Source organism: Euprymna scolopes, chromosome 25 (assembly GCF_053919585.1).
Source record: "Euprymna scolopes isolate OS-2025 chromosome 25, ASM5391958v1, whole genome shotgun sequence".
Classification (NCBI taxonomy): domain Eukaryota; kingdom Metazoa; phylum Mollusca; class Cephalopoda; order Sepiida; family Sepiolidae; genus Euprymna; species Euprymna scolopes.
The window spans coordinates 103785427-103802912 of NC_136506.1; positions in this window are offsets into that span (position 1 = coordinate 103785427).

The following is a 17486-nucleotide window of genomic DNA, read 5'->3' on the forward strand; positions in this document are numbered from 1 at the left end:
ATAACGACAACCTCTAAGGTTTTCCTTGAGCTTAGGGAATAACCAAAAGTCACAGGGAGCAAGGTCTGAACTAGATGGGGTATAAAAATATTGCCTTTATTCTCACCGGGTTTTAATCGTTTGTGCCAAAGATGGAACACCTTTGGGAACAAACTTTGTGCAAACTTCCGCATCTTCAGTTCCCCGCGAATTAGCACAGTTCTAGCACTGACATCAAACTATGCACTTATTTTCTCTATAGACACATAATGCTCCTTATCTATGGAATTCTTTATTTGGCCAATCAATATATGAGTTTTAACATCCTTACTTCTCCCACATCTCTCATAATGCCTCACAAACACCCTGCCTTCCTTGAATCTCTTATGCCACTCGAAAACTGATGCTTAATTCATGCAAGATCTTAAAAATAAGTCTGAAGCATTCTAAACGTTTCTGTTGCATTCGTTTTTGTTTTGTTTTTTTGTTTTTTTGTTTGTTTTTTAATTTAAACCGAATTCTAATGCATATAAGTCTTCTAATGTATCCTCACATCAGATTGTATTTTTGAAATTCGTCATCTGTTAAAATCAGGCTTTAGTAGAGTGTATCACAATTTCTGTAGTAACTGTTCCGTGGAACTTGAAATTCTAGTGATTTTTCTGTACTCTTATAGGATGGATAACAATAACATAGTGAATTTTCAAAACTCTACGAAAATTTTTAATGGCTGTAAAAAATGTCGAAACATTTATTGAAGGCATCTCGAAAGTATATTTGTGTGAAATATATATATATATATATATATATATATATATTCAATAATGCACGTGGAGATACAAATATATATATAATTACATTTATATATATAAATATATATATATATATATATATAATGCACGCCGTGATACAAATATGAATAATTACATTTATATACATATATATATATATATATATATATATATAAATATAAGTATGTACATATTTGTGTTTATGCGTACATTGTTACTCATATCGATGGATATACATATATATATATATATATATATATATATATATATATATGTGTGTGTATATATATATATATTATATACACATACATATATTAAAATTATATATATTTGTATGGATATATATATATATGAATATAAGTAGGTATATATATATGTGCCTATACCCACATTGTTAAATATATATATATATATATATACACACATTATATATACATATATATATATATATATATATAATATTGACAGATTCTTCTCTAGCATGCGTTGTTAAATATTGATCTAAATATATATTAGGTTGGATTTAAATGTTTACAAAAATATATGTTTACATGCGTACACCTATATATATATATATATATATATATATATATATATATGTGTGTGTGTGTGTGTGTGTCTGTGTGTGTGTGTATCTGTGTCTGTGTTTGTGTATAAATACATATGCGAATGCATATGTATGTTTATATATATATATATATATATATATATATATATATATGCGTGTATGCCCATATTAATCTATGTATATATGTGTATAAATGCATATTCGCATACACGTATATGTCTAGGCACATATATGTTCGGTTTTATTATCTAGTGTTTTTTACTGCATTTATATGTGCATTTTTTTTTACATGGGTGTCACCACTTATCAAGGCCCAGAGGCCACTCAAGGATAAGGGTTAATTTATGTCTGCGCTTTGTAAATTGCGTAATGAAATTGAAAAAAATTAAAAAGAGTCAACAAATAAAATTTAAATAAGCGCAAAGCTGAACCAACAATCAAATAAGGCTGAGAATCTGTGGAAAAAAAGCCAAATAGTAATTTAAATAATTGCAAAATGCAATAAAGATAAAGCGATGTCATAAACTTATCAAAACCGTTGATAATTAGAAAAAAAGATGGTGGCACGATTCAAAATAAGGAGTAAGAAAAATAAAATTGTCGGAAGAAAGAATAAGTATAGTAAGTATAAAAGAATGGAGTAAAAACTTGTATGTCAAAATTAATGATAGAATCTAAGGAGAGAAAAGCCAAAAAGATGATGGAAAGGAACTAATAAGAAAGCAAACGAGAGAAAAAAGAAAAGAAAAATAATGAGAACTGTTTTAGCTGAAATATTAATTAAAAGAAGAATAAAATTTTTAAAAGACAAATAAAAAATAAAAGCGAATAACAAAAAGAAAAATATAAATGAAAGTAAAGAGAGAAAATACATATAAAAATAAAAAAGATAATACACAAAGCTAGATAATGACGGTTTACGGAAAAAACAAAAATGAAATTAAATGAATGGCAAACGTCTTAACAAAACGTAGAAAAATAAGGAAAACAGTCAATAAACAAAAGAAAGAAAATATATTTGAGTAAGCAATTAATAGTAATTGTCTGTATTTTTGAGATGAGTTGTTTTCATTGATTGAGATTGTCGGACTGACTTCCTCATCTTGGTTGTTATTGTCACAACGTTTCGGCCGTTTTGCCCTCCGGCATTTTGCCCTCCGGCCTTCGTCAGGTGAACGGTTTGTTAGGAGTCTCGAACCCAACCCTTTATTATTATTACGGGGGTACCGTGTTCGGACTCCAGCTAGGCTTTGGGACATAGGATTGAACTCAGCACCTTTGGGTAACTGTAAACTTTGATACAACGTCTAGGACCACTCGGCCATATGTCACTAGGACAATTCTTAGTTGGTTTTTGTTAATGTTAAACCTATGTTGTTAAGTTTACAGTTACCCAAAGGTGCTGAGTTCAATCCTGAACGAAGGCAGTGAAAAACGTAACATTGAAAAACAGAGAATCAGCAACTATGTCCCAAAGCCTAGCTGGAGTCCGAACACGGTACCCCCGTAATAATAATAAAGGGTTGGGTTCGAGACTCCTAACAAACCGTTCACCTGACGAAGCAATTAATGTAAACTATAAAGAATAAATGGATAGAATAAAGAAAGAAAACGTATAAATATATATAAAAATGAGGAAAATGAAAAATTTGAAAGAAAAAAAGAGAAATACAAAGACGAAAAGAAAATATTTAAAGTAAACAATGAAAAATAAATGGAAAAAATAAAAAGAAAGAAAAAAAATGCATTAAAGGAAGAAAAATGAACAAGACGAAAAAGTAAGAAATAAAGAAACCAAAAACCACAAGTGAAAATAAAGATAATAAAAACAAAAAAAAAACAAAAAGAGGAAAAATAGAAAAGGATAAAAAGATAAAAAAGGAAGAAACAAATGAAATATATGTGAAGATGAAAATAAATAACAATCAAGGAAGAAGAAATGAAATATAAATATTGAATTTAAATTTAAAATAAACGAAGACGCAAAATAAAAATTATTGAATAATGAATGTAAATAACGAGAAAAAAAGTTAAAACAAACAATAAATAAAAAAAAGTTTTAAAAAATGATTTAAAATCAGTTTCTCAAGAAAACTAATAAATAAACGAAATACTGAAAAAACGAGAATACCAAAAAAGCATTTAACGGACAAAAAAAAACAGAAAAATTAAACAAAAAAAACAGAAAAAGTAAACAAAAAAAACAGAAAAATTAAACAAAAAAACAGAAAAATTAAACAAAAAAAAACAGAAAAATTAAAAGGATGCAACAAACAAACCAAAATTTTAATGAAAATCATAATTTTTTTGTCTTGCTTCTTTGTCTTACTTTCTACGAATGGATTTGAAAACAAAACCCCATACAAAAATACAAATTTTATCCTGTGTAAAGTTTGGAAAAATTCTCTGGTTTATTATGGATTAAGGGGTTTTACAATTATATCTTGTTCTAACACGTGAACAACAAAAAAGTTTGTTTTCTTTTATTTTACATATTAATAATTTTGCAAACAGAAAGAAATAGACTAAATAAATTAAATAATCTTGGAGAATAAAATTTTTATTCCTTACAAGATGAAAATAGATATGTATAAAGCTATTCCAAAGAAATAAAAGGAAATTTAGATAAAGTGAGACAGAATCATTAAGAAAGATTAGCTTAATAAAAAACTATATAATATATATATATATATATACATATACACATATATGTGTGTGTGTGTGTAAATATGTTTATTCATATATATTCCACTTTTAATTCATGACAATACATTAATTTATGAAGCGCAATGTAACAACAGAGTATATACAATAACCCGACAAAAGTCTCTATATCATAAGGTGTTGTCCATTTTACCGTTATTCTGTTAATTATTTCTTGACAACACCTGTTTCGTAGCGCAGAACCATTTATATAATAATAATAATAATAATAATAATATAACAATAATAACAATAATAATAATATAATAATAATAATAATAACAATAATAATAATATAATAATAATAATAATAATAATAATAATAATAATAATAATAATAACAATAATAATATAATAATAATAATAATAATAATAATATAATAATAATAATAATAATAATAATAATAATAATAATAAAATCCACTCTCTCCTCACCTCATCAGATGAAAACACACCTAAAAGAAAATAGAGGCATATAGGCATGATTACAAGATCCGAAAATGTGGAGAGAAATTGCAATTACTTTTTAATTTTGTTACGCAATCTTTGAAGTTTTATTTATATATATATATATATATATATATATATATACATATATATATATATTGTAGAAGTGTAAGCCATTTTGACATTTAGAACAGTTTCAGATGGTTCGCTGTTACACACAAGTCCTGGGAGGTGACTTGTTTGTAGTAGACAGTTCCACAGAACAAAATATTCTTACCGTGTCGAAACCCGGGAAAAGAACATGTGAAATTGCTCCAGAAAAGGTTTAATATTTATGAAGCAATTCTGGTTTCTTATTGGTTTGTAGCAGAACGTGAATTAATTTGATTCGTCAGTTCTTAGCAGCATCGTTTATAAATAGAATCGTCCGACTGTGTGGGACCATACCCATTAGCACTCCAAAATATTGCAACATATATATATATGCATGTTTTATTGAAGAGCAAGGATAATACCTATTTTGTTTTTTAACTATCCATTTTTTTTTGGGGGGGGGACTAATATTCGACCGTTCTATTCGAGTGTAGAAAGAAATTTACCATAGTCGCAAACGTTTTCGACTTCCAATAGTTCTCCTCCGGTGAGTGATGAATAAAAATTGCGTTAGTGAATTTATTGCAAAGTCGATTAAAATCGTTTAAAATCAATAAAAGTGCTTAAGCGTGTATTTCTTTTTATATTGAGCTTGATTGATGTTCGTTTTTTTTATATACGGATGAGTAGGGCTTCAATGATTGGGAGGCGCAGATCACAGGTTGTGACGGCTAAAAGGGCTGTGTTTTTAATTAGTATATTCTTGAATTTTAGTACTATTGTAAGAAAAACAAACAGGAATTATCCCTGATCTTCATGTATTAGGGGATAAATGCTGCCCAAATATACTAATATATATATATATATATATATATATATATATATATATTAGTATATATATATATATATATATATATAAGAGCAAATAGTTAATAAAACATGCAAAAAACACTTTGAAACAGAGTTAAAAAGATATTTAATCTGAAAAGGAAACACATAATAAGTGGATAGTCCTTAATCCGAGGAGTTTAGAATAAATACTTTCCTTCTCACCAAAGGGTAGGAATTAGAAAAATGCGGGATCGGATTTTACATACAAAAGTATTTGATGAAACGACAAGTAGGTTGTTATAAGCTCTATCTGCTATTTGGTTCTATTGAGCTTTTACATCCGGTTGAGATTACTTTATAAATATTAATTCTTTAATATTTATAATATACTTTAGTTTTACCATCTTGGATTATTTTGGTAAATTTAATTGTAATTTTTATTTTATATATATATATATATATATATATATATATATATATATATATATATATATATATATACACGCATATATATTATCAATAATATGTATATTGATTACATAAAATACATGTCAAAATATTTAATGTTTGCATTCAGTTATGAGATGAAAAGGACTTGCACTTGTATTGATTTGCAACTGTGCCATAATTTACCATCACCCTGTATTCCTGTCTGTTTTTGAGATTCGCTTTATGTTATATATTTAGCTTCTATTATTCTCGCTTCGTTCTCTCTCACTCTCTCTGTTTATCAAGTGTTAACGAAAATAAAGAATAAATACAAATAGTTGCATATTCCGTAAATATGGACGAGAATATCAGCAGTTGTAGTAATACTATTAAATATAAATTAAGCCATTGCGGTCAGAAGAAAACGAGAGAGCCAAGAGTTTGGTTATATAACGAGTAGAAATTGAGTAATTATTGCTGTAGTGTCGTTGGATTTGATAAAATGAAAAATGAGTTGTGCTTAAAAGAATGTTATGTTAATAATGTTGTGTTAGGTTCACACAAATACGATTGACTTACTTTTTTTATTTCTGCCTGTACATATTTCAGAGTTTAATACTACGTAAGGATTAGATTAAGGATTATAATGCAGAAAATACAGAATAAACGCTACTGCAATATGCATCGTGGAATTATGAACAGCTCTTCTTTTCTTTTTTTTTTTTTTACACGGTGGTCACCACTTATCAATGTCCGGAAGCCACTCAGGGATAAGGGTTATTGCAAGTACAGTACGTTAGTGTGGAGATTTGATGAAGTGTTTACTTAAGGGGGCGGTTCATTAGGAATTTGTTAATGTTGGACTTGAACACATCTAAGTTGTAGTCAGGTGGGAAGCAGGCAGACGGAACAGAGTTAAATAATATGATATTTTTAAAATTCAAACCCCTTATAATATTTATAAATTCAATCGGTTTCACTATGTACTAAAACGCTTTATTATATTATAACAACGTATTTTGTTTAGTAGGAGTTGCTAGGGTATTTTGGGGTCCGGGCGCTTTTATATAAAGATGCTGAAACTCTTATAAAAATTGTGTGAATTTACCGAAAATAAGATACACCCATTCTATCTGTCAGTTCAGTGATGAAACTCCTATTTAAAAACGCAGTGTAATAAACACAAATATCAGGTTGGCAGGAAAATCCTCGTGCTTTGTAATATTTAAATTTTGAAGAACATATCTCGACTCAAACAAAGATTTATTGATCGAAATAAGTACCATCAGAATCAACACACTTTTGCCAACGCTAAACAAGTGTTTTTATGGCAGTAACATAAAAAAACCTGCGTTCTGGGTGCGATGAAGTCGCTGAAGGTGTTTTTGATATCGCTTAGGTTTTTATCGCATTTCCCACGTAATAATTTGTCAAGATGCTTGAAAAGTGGTAGTCTGTAGGATAGAGATCTAAAGAGTATTGCAGGTAAGACAGTATTTAGTAGTTAAATTCGTTCAACTTCTGCAGAGTCGGTTTAGCAACGTGCAGTGGGGCATAGTCGTAGAGAAGAATTGTGCCTTTCCCGTTTACTAATGTTGGGTGTTTTTTTTTTTTCTGTTACATTTCATCCATTTGCTGACAGTACTTCTCCGCCGTAATAGCTTCTCCTGCATTAAAAAAACTTTTATGGGTGACACCAGTCGCAGACCACCAAACAGTCAACATGACCTTCTTATCGTGCAGCTCTGGCTTGAAGATGTATCGTGGGGTTTCGACGGCATCTAAACACTGAGCTGAGCCGCGCCGATTTTCGTAAAGAACACACTTCTAATCGCAAGTCACAACCATGTCCAGAAACTAGACGCGTAAAAAAGGAAGATGACACTTGATAAGAGCGTTTCTTTTGGCTGACGTTCAATTCGTGAGGAACTCATTTATCAAGATGTTTTCTTTCCAATCTTACTGAAGTCGTTGAAAATCGTCGTATACATTACGACTAATTCAGAAGCAAGTTCTCGAACATTTATGCATGGATCGGTTTTTACTAAGGCTTTTAATTGATTGTCATTATCCAATGGCCGACCACTATATTCATCTTCAATATTCTCCTCGCCGCAACTAAATTTCTTTAAATATCATTAGGCTATGAGTTCAGTAGTAGTTTCTGGGCTAAACGCTCAGTTGATATCGTAAGCTATTTGTTGTGTCGTGGAATAGCAGTGAAAATAAGAGCAATCAAGTCGAGGGTCAGTTAAGGAACAAGTGTATTAACAATGATGTACAAAGATAGGAAAGCGTGTATATCTGCTGGGCACTCGGCTAACAGATAAAGTGCAGTCGCATCTCTCTCACCGGTGTTGAAATTACTAGCGCTATTTATAGCAATAATCGGTGTAAATTCCTCTGTTCAGGGAAGGCCGGTATAACACTATTTCAGCAGCTTTACGGCCTATTTGAATTGGAGCATAAAAATTGTGTGGATTTGCTTTTTTTTCCATCATGTATGCACAATTCTGAAGAGAAAACACAATTGCATTAAACGATTGTAATTTAAACGATTTGATAAGGCGAAAAACGCCCTTAAAAATGATATATAAAGTGATGGTATTATAATGGAAACTTATTTGAAAATACATCGTATAGAATCAAAATTAAAAACTCCGCGAGAACATCAATGTCTATTAATACATCTCGAACAGCCAGGAGGTTTCAGTAATAAGGTCGACGATACACCGACATGGACGAAAGACGTTAGCGTTAGTTCAAATACAGTCACTTCTAAGAAGCATTTTGACTATACAGCTCAGGAAGCTTTAAGTGTTTTCTGTAAGTGCCTTATTCTCGAAAGAACTTATAAACTCAGACCAACGGCAGAATTAAACCGGTTAAATTATCATACAATGTTTATTCATACGAAACTACAGACAGGCAGAACCTTTTATAGAAATAGTAAAATTCTTTGGTGCCAAGTAAAATCAAGGACGGGTTTAAATTTGCTGAAACTGAAAGTTTACCTATTCTCTGACCTCTAGACCATAGTAAATATATGGTACATAGTTTGTTCATGGTCAAAAAATAAGACATCTTTTTTGACCGAGAAATTTTCATTTTCACAGATCAAGAGAGACTCCTTCTAAGGATTTAGATATCCCACAAATAAAAAATCGACCTTATATCTAATTTTGCACTGATTATGAGACAAGCAAAGAATGAAAATAGTTTATGTTCTATTTCATTCGGTTTTCATGCACGTGAGTAAAAAATTTAAATCAATTGCCGAAACGCATGATGATGCCAGAAAAACTCTGTTCATTTGTTGAAGATATTAAACGATTGTGAACGTAACAAAACAGTATAAATGCCGTGAGAGGACAAAAACATTTCATTTATTATTAGTTTGTTTACGACAAAAGAAAATATTAATAGAGACAGATAATTTAATCGGCAAAATATTCCTGGTTCCGATAGGATTTTAAAGTTATAAATTGTACAGTAATAAATAAATGGGAGATAAAGAAATAAACGTTTATGTTTAACACATAAAATGATTTTAAATTATTTTCAAGAAAGGTTACACTACGAATCATTGATAGCGTATAGTAAAAAGCAAAAATCACACATGATAAGAAATAAAATTAGTTGCATAAATTGTTATGTTAACAATAGACGATAAAATGTAATTGCTTTAAATATAAATTCTTCAGGGAAGAAAGTCGATGTAATTTAAATAAATAAATATTTTACGTTGAAGATAAGTCGCAATTGTTTAATATACATGTTACTAGACTTGAAGATGAGAGACGCATTAAAATTTACAATGTGGAATTAAGTAGGAATAAAGACAAAGTAAAGGGGGGAAGAACGATATCTTGCTGAAAAAGATGCAGGAGAAGTGGAAGTAGGGAGTGCGGAGCGTTAAATCTAAACTAGAACTCAAAAAGCAGAAATTCAAATAAGGAAATCAGAAAACATAAAGAAAAAAGTCAAACAGTTAACATGTCGAGCGATTGATATACGACTGGGAGATAATAAAATCGGGATGAAATAAAGTTTATATCAACTCAGAATAAAATACACCAGGCAAAGGAAGTGAAAAAAAATGATAAAGAGCAAATAAGTTCAATTGAAAGAAGACTGCAAACGAGGCAAGAAGACAAGTTAAATGGAACGAAATAGATTTCCATTTCAGATGGAACATGTCATAAAATGTCTACCAAATAGATTAAAGAGAATTTCCCCTTAAGCGCGGCCTACGAATTTCATCTGGAAGGTAGTATTCATTTTATTACATTTTCTGTCCGATTATTGTGTTTACATCTACACAAACATCTCGATAAAAGGCTCTGAATGTTGGCCTACTCTTGGTCAATCGCACATTATTTACAATAATTATGGTTATCAGTAAATTTACATAGTTGAGTAAACGTGTAACATTACACACGTTTACACACATGTTAACATGTACGGACCCAACAGATTATAGGTTCGTCTTAAAAGGCATAAGAACGGAAAAGCAAAGAAATACAATTCGCTATTTCAGGTTTTAACAAAAGACCTTTATGACCTTCTCCGGCCACGCGTGTTTTCTCGTCTCGACTGTGACGTTACCCACGTGTCTCTGACTTGATCATCGATTTGCGCACACGTTTTTTATAATCTTTTTCTTTTACGTTTCCGTGAAATCATCTTGCACACGGTTCGGCTTTTTATATACAGCTCCCACACGTGATTCCGCGTTCTGTTACAAACGAATTTAATATGGATTTCATACAAACATATCTATAATAAATAAGGTTGGGGAACTTAAGTCGATAACTACGCGAAGGGCAACGTGGATGCGCTAACAAGAACGGCAATGCATATTGTATCATCAAGATCATAAACTGATTATGCGCATAACAGTAACTGAAGCCAAAAATCAAAGGAAACGAAGCTAACTGGTGAAGAAGCATACATTTCATTTCGGTGCACGTGTTCAGCATAAAACAAGAGTACATTCTATTTCGGCGCACGTGTTAAGCATAAAACAAGTGTACATTTTATTTCGGCGCATGTGTTCAGCATAAAACAAGTGTACATTTTATTTTGGTGCACGTGTTCAGCATAAAACAAGTGTACATTTTATTTCGGCGCACGTGTTCGGCATAAAACAAGTGTACATTTTATTTCGGTGCACGTGTTCAGCATAAAACAAGAGTACATTTTATTTCGGCGCACGTGTTCAGCATAAAACAAGTGTAAATTTTATTTCGGCGCACGTGTTCAGCTTAAACCAAGTGTACATTTTATTTCGGCGCACGGTTTCAGCATAAAATTAGTGTACATTTTATTTCGGTGCACGTGTTCAGCATAAAACAAGTGTACATTTTATTTCGGTGCACGTGTTCAGCTTAAAACAAGTGTACATTTTATTTCGGCGCACGTGTTCAGCATAAAACAAGTGTAAATTTTATTTCGGTGCACGTGTTCAGCATAAAACAAGTGTACATTTTATTTCGGCGCACGTGTTCAGCATAAAACAAGTGTACATTTTATTTCGGTGCACGTGTTCAGCATAAAACAAGTGTACATTTTATTTCGGTGCACGTGTTCAGCATAAAACAAGTGTACATTTTATTTCGGTGCACGTGTTCAGCATAAAACAAGAGTACATTTTATTTCGGTGCACGTGTTCAGCATAAAACAAGTGTACATTTTATTTCGGCGCACGTGTTCGGCATAAAACAAGTGTACATTTTATTTCGGCGCACGTGTTCAGCATAAAACAAGTGTACATTTTATTTCGGTGCACGTGTTCAGCATAAAACAAGTGTACATTTTATTTCGGTGCACGTGTTCAGCTTAAAACAAGTGTACATTTTATTTCGGTGCACGTGTTCAGCATAAAACAAGTGTACATTTTATTTCGGTGCACGTGTTCAGCATAAAACAAGTGTACATTTTATTTCGGTGCACGTGTTCAGCTTAAAACAAGTGTACATTTTATTTCGGTGCACGTGTTCAGCATAAAACAAGTGTACATTTTATTTCGGCGCACGTGTTCAGCATAAAACAAGTGTAAATTTTATTTCGGCGCACGTGTTCGGCATAAAACAAGTGTACATTTTATTTCGGTGCACGTGTTCAGCATAAAACAAGAGTAAAATTTATTTCGGCGCACGTGTTCAGCATAAAACAAGTGTATATTTTATTTCGGCGCACGTGTTCAGCATAAAACAAGTGTACATTTTATTTCGGTGCACGTGTTCAGCATAAAACAAGTGTACATTTTATTTCGGTGCACGTGTTCAGCTTAAAACAAGTGTACATTTTATTTCGGTGCACGTGTTCAGCATAAAACAAGTGTACATTTTATTTCGGTGCACGTGTTCAGCATAAAACAAGAGTACATTTTATTTCGGCGCACGTGTTCAGCATAAAACAAGTGTAAATTTTATTTCGGTGCACGTGTTCAGCATAAAACAAGTGTACATTTTTTTTCGGTGCACGTGTTCAGCATAAAACAAGTGTACATTTTATTTCGGTGCACGTGTTCAGCATAAAACAAGTGTACATTTTATTTCGGTGCACGTGTTCAGCTTAAAACAAGTGTACATTTTATTTCGGTGCACGTGTTCAGCATAAAACAAGTGTACATTTTATTTCGGCGCACGTGTTCAGCATAAAACAAGTGTACATTTTATTTCGGCGCACGTGTTCGGCATGAAACAAGTGTACATTTTATTTCGGTGCACGTGTTCAGCATAAAACAAGAGTACATTTTATTTCGGCGCACGTGTTCAGCTTAAAACAAGTGTACATTTTATTTCGGCGCACGTGTTCAGCATAAAACAAGTGTACATTTTATTTCGGTGCACGTGTTCAGCATAAACTAGAGAACATTTTATTTCGGCGCACGTGTTCAGCTTAAAAGAAGTGTACATTTTATTTCGGCGCACGTGTTCAGCATAAAACAAGTGTACATTTTATTTCGGCGCACGTGTTCAGCATAAAACAAGTGTATATTTTATTTCGGCGCACGTGTTCAGCATAAAACAAGTGTACATTTTATTTCGGCGCACGTGTTCAGCTTATAACAAGTGTACATTTTATTTCGGCGCACGTGTTCAGCATAAAACAAGTGTAAATTTTATTTCGGCGCACGTGTTCAGCATAAAACAAGAGTACATTTTATTTCGGCGCACGTGTTCAGCTTAAAACAAGTGTACATTTTATTTCGGCGCACGTGTTCAGCATAAAACAAGTGTACATTTTATTTCGGTGCACGTGTTCAGCATAAAACAAGAGTACATTTTATTTCGGTGCACGTGTTCAGCTTAAAACAAGTGTACATTTTATTTCGGTGCACGTGTTCAGCATAAAACAAGTGTACATTTTATTTCGGCGCACGTGTTCAGCATAAAACAAGTGTAAATTTTATTTCGGCGCACGTGTTCAGCATAAAACAAGTGTACATTTTATTTCGGTGCACGTGTTCAGCATAAAACAAGTGTACATTTTATTTCGGTGCACGTGTTCAGCTTAAAACAAGTGTACATTTTATTTCGGTGCACGTGTTCAGCATAAAACAAGTGTACATTTTATTTCGGTGCACGTGTTCAGCATAAAACAAGAGTACATTTTATTTCGGCGGACGTGTTCAGCATAAAACAAGTGTAAATTTTATTTCGGTGCACGTGTTCAGCATAAAACAAGTGTACATTTTATTTCGGTGCACGTGTTCAGCATAAAACAAGTGTACATTTTATTTCGGTGCACGTGTTCAGCATAAAACAAGTGTAAATTTTATTTCGGCGCACGTGTTCAGCATAAAACAAGTGTACATTTTATTTCGGTGCACGTGTTCAGCATAAAACAAGTGTACATTTTATTTCGGTGCACGTGTTCAGCTTAAAACAAGTGTACATTTTATTTCGGTGCACGTGTTCAGCATAAAACAAGTGTACATTTTATTTCGGTGCACGTGTTCAGCATAAAACAAGAGTACATTTTATTTCGGTGCACGTGTTCAGCATAAAACAAGTGTACATTTTATTTCGGTGCACGTGTTCAGCATAAAACAAGTGTACATTTTATTTCGGTGCACGTGTTCAGCATAAAACAAGTGTACATTCCTCGATGCGAACACTGAAACACAAGAACATTGAAACACAAGAAAAATGCACTCTTTAATATTCCAAAACGGAAACGCGATAAAACTGAACGCTCAGTGATTTTTCGAATCAAGTGAACTTAGAGAATTCACCTATTTTATTTCTTAGACAACAAAAACAAGAAACGCTGCCAGTCGATTTCAAAAAGATCGAAATTTCGCCAGGCGGTGTTCAGGCCGAAACGCTGCCAGTCGATTTCAAAAAGATCGAAATTTCGCCAGGCGGTGTTCAGGCCGAAATTCCTCTTACACTTTCCTTCGGCAGCGGACGGTTTTGGAAAAAAAAAAAAGTTCACTCTAAAACGGCCGATAGTGATGATATCCGAAAGTTTCTAATTTAACTTCTTTCCTCGAATTTATGCCTTTTGAATCCCCGTCGCGCTCTCTGTTTGCTTGACTGTTCCAACATGCATAGATTAAAACGTAATGTAGGTAACCATCTTGCTGCGCAACTCCCCACTCAGTATGCCTCTATAAATATAGACTCGAATAAACAACAGCGACTTACGTCTCGATGCAAATTTGGCGTGTTTGTTTTATTTTATTACATTTTCTGTTTGATTATTGTGTTTAACCTTTGCCAAGCATCTCGATAACAGGCTCTGGATGTCGGCCTACGATGGGTCAGTCGCGATTAAGTTTGAATTAATAAGCTCATCCCAAAACGTGCCCAGCTGAACAGGAAGAACTTATTTGGCATTCGCAGTAAACACGTCTATAAAGATGTATGACCAAAGGAAGTAGTCAAGTGGGTTCAGGTCGGAGAACGAGGGGGGGGGTAGTGAAGAAAGGGTACAAAGTTGTAACACTCTCTGAAAAAAGGCTGGGTCTCTTTGGACTTGTGGGCTGGCGCTGAGTCCTTCTGCTATACCCAGCATTAACCATCGCTATATGATTTCACCAGGAGCTCACCACACTCTTAAGCATATCCAGGTACACTTTGGTGTTGACTTCCAAGCCGACTTTGAAGATGAGAGGTAGCATGATGAGGCCCCTACTTAAGACCACACCAAAGACTTTGTTTTCATCACCCTGGGCACATCCCATTTATTGATAGCAATCCAGCGATGCATTTTGAGGTTGCTGGCAATGGGCATTTTGTCATAATTTGGTAGAGAGCATCTCAGATCTCGCTTGTTGAAGATTGTATCACTTTTAGACATGATAAAAGGTTCTTATCGCTCTTGGAATGTGTGCACAATAAGCCAACTAGTAGATGGTCTCAAACAAAAGAAGAAAGCCGGTTTTCATCAAACATAAATGGAATCATGTCGCCTTTACTAGAGCGGCAATTTTGTCGTTCTACCTGTACTGGACATATTTAACAGAATCAAGCTGCTCAAAATTTTTGTTATACGAATTCATACGTTTTATAGAAACAACTGCAATAACAATTTTACCTACACGAATTGACATAATAATGTGTCAATTTAAATCCAGTCCATTGCATTGTACCAACTTTGCATATCGATGCTGCTATGCATAACGTTGTCCTTGTTTTACGTGTCAAATTTTTAAATGAATTGCGGAAAACGACGGCAATACCATATCGAGGATCAAATGTCGCATTATGTCGTTTTGTACGTTTCCAGGAGGCTATAATGATGAATTTTATAACCGACGTTCTGGGTATATCGAGGTCAAATCCAGACAGTTCTCTAATATCGCTTCTACGTTCTACATCCGCCTTGCGACTTTTAGTTTCGGAAGAGATAGAGTTTGAAGATATGGAGATGGACGGACAGACATAGTGAGTTTTATAAATTAGATTTAGGAAAATTCTATTTTAAATTTAAGACTGACAAACTAAGGAGATTTACATTTTAAACTCGGACGAAGAACAAAATCTAAAATTATATTTAAAACAAAAACGTGACGGATTAACAAAATTTCTATGCACATATTTTAGAGTATCAAAAATTATATTTAAAACTAGCGGGGGTACCCGGCGTTGCCCGAGTGTTTGTTTCCGGGACGGGGGGGGAGTTTTAAAAAATGTTATGGTAGGTAAGTAGGAAGGATCAAACCCGGAGTAATGAGTAAAAGTAGGAAAATAAAGTGTGAAAAAAAACAAAAAAAAACATCTGCAACGTTAACAGTTCGGCCACAAGAAAAGTGCATTCCAGTTGTTTAGGGAAAAAAAACGACTACGGTAGGTCGGCGCGAACGTGAAAATATAATGTGAATTGTCCAGCACGCTAACCACTACGCCACAGAGCACTGCAACTTAGTTTAGTGATTTTAAATAACTTCACATGAAAGAACTACGAAGCCAAACCGGTGTTCTCTTCTCAACTGTTCCTTGTGAACGATCCCCAAACGGTGTTAAGTGGTGGCAGGGAGAGGAAGAATTTATTAGAGAGAAAATATTTTACCACTTCCATTGATCTTAACCGATTTTGGCCGTGACTTCTCAGCAGAAAAAGTATAGAAATCTAAGATTATCGAGGAATTTGAGAAATAATAAGCCTATAACACACCTCAGATATTGTTCTGCCGTTTGTGCATATTATATTTGCATGAAATATCTTGATTTTTAATCCTATTAAGGTCAAAATCCGACGGGAAAAAATGAGTTCATTTTATTTATATAGAAGAATAGAAGATAGAAATAGAAGAAGATAGATAGAATAGAAGAAGAATAGAGAAGAGATAAAAACGTGTCAAACTAAAAAAAATTCTATTTAAATATTTCAGAATGACAGACTAAGAAAAATGTTATTTAAAACAAAAGGTAACAAGCTAAGAAACAATTTATTTCAAAGTAAATCTAAAGAGAAATTTAAAACTGGAATACGAATGTATTATGATTATGCATGAGTTCATTTTATTTATATAGAAAGAAAGAAAGAATAGATAGAAGAAGAAAGAATATAAGAAGATAGAATAGATAGAAGAAGATAGAAAGAATAGAAGAAGAAGAAGAATAGAAGATAGAAGAGAAGAGAAGAAGATAAAAATGTGTCAAACTAAAAAAATTCTATTTAAATATTTCAGAATGACAGACTAAGAAAAATGTTATTTAAAACAAAAGGTAACAAGCTAAGAAATGTATTATGATTATACAGATGTGTAAGCATTTTGTTACAGTTGAAAGAAAGACTGTGTTGTGAGAGCATCAACTTTGAAATAAAACTCATGATTTCCCCCACCTTTTTCAAGCCAGGAAAACAGCAGGATTCAAAGTAATTTGTATGTGTCATAAAAGGATTTGCAGAACGTATTTGTATCACATTTTACTGACTACTGTCTGCGTAAAATGATTTCAAATTGTGTGCTCTTTTATATGAAAACGGAGACAGTATCGAAATGACATTTCTGAAATTTTGAGATGAGGATTGGTTATTCGTATTATTTGGATTCATCAGACTACTGTTCTCATCTTGAGTGTGATATACACAGCAAAAAAAAAACAAGTATATCTATGACTACTTCATTTAATCACATAAATTAATATAGGAAAGTATAAATTTATGCGTAGACTTTAAGTATT